The sequence below is a fragment of the Gavialis gangeticus genome, unplaced genomic scaffold, assembly GCF_001723915.1.
Source record: "Gavialis gangeticus isolate Ggan-Ray unplaced genomic scaffold, GavGan_comp1, whole genome shotgun sequence".
Taxonomy (NCBI): domain Eukaryota; kingdom Metazoa; phylum Chordata; order Crocodylia; family Gavialidae; genus Gavialis; species Gavialis gangeticus.
The window spans coordinates 29,594,922-29,599,453 of record NW_017729034.1 but is presented as its reverse complement, the minus strand read 5'-3'; the positions used below and the strand labels follow the sequence as shown (position 1 = coordinate 29,599,453).

Here is a 4,532-nt window from a genome sequence, read left to right as displayed (position 1 = left end):
CTCCTCTGGTGGGACTGTGCACCTCCTGAATCAAGTGGAGGTCCTGCATCTCAGCCAGAAACCTCCTGGAGCGGTCCGTCCCGGCTGACTGCTCCTCCCAGCAGATATCTGGGTAATTAAAATTGCCCATGACCACTACATCCCTTGATTTTAGTGCCTCTGCAAGCTGACCTGCTACATTCAGCACCTGCTACATTCGGTGCGTCTCAGCTCTTCCCCAGGGCCTCTCTCTCTATCTTTGCTGATTACCAGGATGGTTGTTATATTCTTAAACCTCCTGGCACCTCAGATAAACTCATCTGTATATCCCCTGACACTAGAAAAATGGGTGTTCTGTTACCAAAAGCCACAATTCCTACACAAATCAGCAGGAGCCAGGAAGAGCGAGGACTACAGCCTAGGACTTCAAGCCCCTAATATTTCAAATCTAGAACAACATCAGTTGCCAGCAGTAGTATGTCCCTTATCTTTTCTGCAGGCCCAGCCATTATAGGACTATCATACACACAAATCTCCAGCTGCTATTCAGTATATAGCCTCAGTTTGTAGCTCACAGTCCACACTGAAGAGCTGGCCATTCTAACTTCAAATAGAGACAGCAAAAGCAAATGATATTTGATTGCCTTGGCTGACAATAAGGGCTGTTCGCTGGTAGCTTGCCTTGTGTGGGTACTGTCCTCTCATTAAAGTGTTGTGCTGGGCCTAAGGCATCCTTGGAGGTGTGTGGCGGGGATCTTACTGTAAATTAGCTGTTAAGGGGAAATTCTCTGCCTTATGAGACAAGCTAATGGAGAAACTAGATTCCACCCATTACCGCAGAAGCAAGTAGTGTCATGCTAGACCAAACTTAAGCACAGTCCAGGGTTGGCCATAGAACTTGACAGCTCTTACTACAGAGGAGGAGGAGAAACCCATGATTTTCCAGTTCTCCATATCTGAGAAGAGAAGATTTGCAGACACCTGCAGATTTCCTTTCTCCTCTCCCTTCGTTCTTTACTCTGTGCAGAAAATCCTCACTATGAAAGGACTCAGAGTAAAAGGGAGTGCTCTTCTGCTGGGGACCTAACCTCTGACTCTCTTTGCAGTTAAACAAAGGCTTCCTGGGAGAACAGTCTGTACAGACAGTGCATTGGCATCAGGCTCCTTCGAAGAACTGTCTACATTGGAAGCAGTCGCAGGGCTCAGTGCCCTTCCGAGAGGGGCTCCCTCCTGAACACCAGCATCCCAGAAAGCATGACCAGACAGGCCTCACAAGGCCTCACAGACTAATCACTATGCCAGTGTAAGCACATAACAGAATGACCTGAGCTAGGACTACCTGTGCAGTACTTCAGACTGTTTGGAGCCAGGATTTTGGGTCAGTCCTGTTTGCGTGGCAGGAGGCTGCTCAAAAACTTGGATGTGGAGAATTCCGTGTCCTCAGTGTATAGTTTCAGAGCTTCTACCTACACAAAACACCTTAAACATGTTCCCTTTTCAGGGTCCTGGGAGACCTGTTATTTCCTTTACCAATGAGGAAACTGAGGCATTAGGATACTAAGTGACCTCCCTATAACCACCGAAGGACAGAAGATTTCACCTGAGTTGCTGCTGGACACTCATGACCAGGCTAAACCAAGGGGATGGGGTGAGGTTAAGGGAGAGTATCTCTGCCAAATTAATGGAGGGTGAAACAAGAACTGTACATGGCTAGAAGCTGGATAGCTACACTTCCCAGCAGTCACCCAGCCATGAAGCTTAGGGACATGGCTCATGTCTGGCTCAGCTGCTGATCTTGCCTTTGGTTTTCCTTTCTTTCTCCCTGGTGAACAGGCAGCTTGGCACTCAGGCTGGATCCAGTAGGCTGTGGGCAGTGCATGTACCCATCTGACTGGGAGCTCTCTGAGAGGCAGCCCCTTCTCACTGAGGACTACTGGTGCTATGGTAATGTAAGAGACTGAAGGGTTGAAACAGGATTTATGCTGAAATTGTGCCCAACCTGACATTCCCCAGGTTGAGTGTTGGGTCCTTAGGGGCCACACCTGAAATACAGCTGCTCTCCACTGCAGGCGCAGCACACAGAGATGCCAGCTCCCACCATACTATGTTCCTCCTCGGGCTGAATCTTCTGGATACAGGACCAGGCTTTCTACAGGCTGCACAGCTGTGTTGAAAATGAAGGCAGCTCAGAGATGCTCTGTAGGATGCCAGGGGTTCTATGTGGTCTTATTGCCACACAGAGCTGCCTCTGAGCTAAAGCAACAATGCCAGGCACTGAGTTGCTGTTTAAAGTCCCCATAATCCTGGTGCCTAGAAAAAAGGTGATACAATCAGTGACTGGAAGCACACTTGAAAGGGAGACATGAAGAGCACACAAGTCCCTCTGCTATCATCTTGGGATGCTGACTGTACTGGGGCTATTTAACTTCTGGCTGGAAGCCATGGGGGCCTGGTTAATCCTATGGTGAGTAACCGGGGTCCTGTTACAGTGGACTTCCCAATATGCTGTTAGACTTGCTTTTCTGCAAATGTCTTGCTCATTTATCAAGCATCATCCAAGGCTGAATGAAAAACAACAGGGCCAAGATAAAAACATAAAGATTAAAGCTGCCCTCCAGAGACTTCCAACCCTAATTCTTTGCACTGGGAAATCTAGGTTGTGAAAGGCAGCATGCACTTTGTGACCAGGAAAAAAAGGGCCACTAGTGTTGTTTGTTGAAAGGCAATTGGAACTGAGGTGCATCCCTGGTGGAATAGGTGGACATCAGGGAGGGACTGTGGGGTAGGCGTGAGGGTGAGACTGTTGGTTTTCTTGGCCAGTTGATGCCACGCTATGATCTAGTCTCCATGGAACAGGCAGAGAGCAGGCTTCTGGGAATACACTTGAGTAGCACTAGTTGCCTTGAGCTGTAATTACCACTTGGCAGAGAACCCCGCTTCCAGCAGAATAGCTAGCAGTGACCAGCACTACTACTTCCACTGCCCCTTACCTGGCACTGCAGTACACTCGTAGAGTGCCCACGGAGGGACTTGGGGTTGTTGGCAGTCTTTCTGGGGGAAAGATGGGTTCATCTCATCTGTAAGGCTCCAGCTTACAAAGGGGATCAAAACAACAGCATCCTGAGCTCCTTGTTTTAAGGCAAATGTTTGTCGCTCTGAGTGGCGTGAGGCAATACGCATTCATCCCCTGGGTCCTAGAATATGTCCCTTTGCATCCAGGCAGTGCCATTCTGCCCTAGACAGAGTCACTCACAATACGAGGAGCTGCTACTTGGAACAGTGTTAGTCCATAATCTCCAATGACCCTCCTCGCCCCAGACTGAGAATCACAGGACCCCAGCCCAAAGGTAAAGAAGTCTTCTAGTCCAGCCGTCGTATGTGGATCTGATTTGGACAGTTGGGAGGTGAAGTATAATGCCTGCTCTTTCACTGGTACTGAAAATCCTTTGCATCATTTCTGAGAGAAGTCAACCCAGGAGATGCTATATACTATGAAGTTATGTTCTGGCCACTTTGAACACCAGCTGGGGAGTAAATGTCATTTTTAGCATGATTACATATCCCCCCTCCACACACACATCCATAAATTGGCCGTACAAAATTATCATGCAGTTTACCAGACTAGGTCGATGAAAAATAAAAAACACCCACACACTTTATTTTACTGCCTCCCCATTTGCACCCCCCCAAATAAAATTGTTTCCCCAGGTGAAAATGTAGGTAATATTTCTGCAGGGCTGCAATTTAGGCAGTGTGCTGTGAGATTATACCGAGGTAGATTTGCACACCTGCCAATCATAAAGTTTTAAAATCCAGCCATTATTTTTAAATATGGGCACTTAAAGGTCAGAATAATTTTTTATATATACAGAAAAAAAGGCCTTTTTTACTCTTAAGTGGCTGGAAAGTTTCACTTAGGCTTTCCAAAGTACTTCACAGGTGACCTGACACAAAATGCAACATGCTAGTTGTGTTGTCCTCTAGCGATTGATCCGTATAACAACAAAAGAACCTACTACTGCTAGCAACTAGCAGAGTTTCTCCATGCAAATGATAGATACCCATTTTTTAACCTCTGAAAGTCTTAGATTCAAGTACCATTAAGGAGCTAGGATTAGGTCTGTTCCTCTAATGCAGAATGAAATAATCAAAGCAAAATATTTTTTTCCAGAATGCAATGAGCAAATGCAAAGTACTTTTCACATTAACAGTATTTTGAAATATTTTACACAGGAGTACTCACTAGCCCTATTACCTACAACATATACCCATCTTGCGCACACACATTTTCTGTATTATATACTGAAGAAAAGGAGTTGAATGTATGCTGGATCTCACACACACACACACACACACACGCACGCACGCACAGCATTTCTCTTCTGCATCTCTGTAGCTGCCTAACAAAGGTTTCCCTGTAAAGCAAAACAGCCTTTTAAATTTATATAGTACCTTTTGCCTATAGGGTCTTACAGACTATATACAGAAATAATCTCACCCATCACTGAGATGCAGCCGTTTCTGGAGTGGAACAAAGCAGGTAATGAAGAGTC

General features: G+C 46.2%; 1 protein-coding gene and 1 long non-coding RNA gene across 4 annotated transcripts in view; one reads left to right on the top strand and one right to left on the bottom strand.

The window, feature by feature from the left end:
• Positions 1–4,532, bottom strand: part of MDGA1 (MAM domain containing glycosylphosphatidylinositol anchor 1) — a 383,343-nt gene that overhangs the window by 119,509 nt on the left and 259,302 nt on the right. The window lies entirely within an intron of this gene.
• Positions 183–4,532, top strand: part of LOC109304439 — a 9,908-nt gene continuing 5,558 nt past the window's right edge. Inside the window, exon 1 of the long non-coding RNA XR_002099391.1 lies at positions 183–4,519. This is a non-coding gene — a long non-coding RNA (uncharacterized LOC109304439). The remainder of the gene's footprint in view (positions 4,520–4,532) is intronic.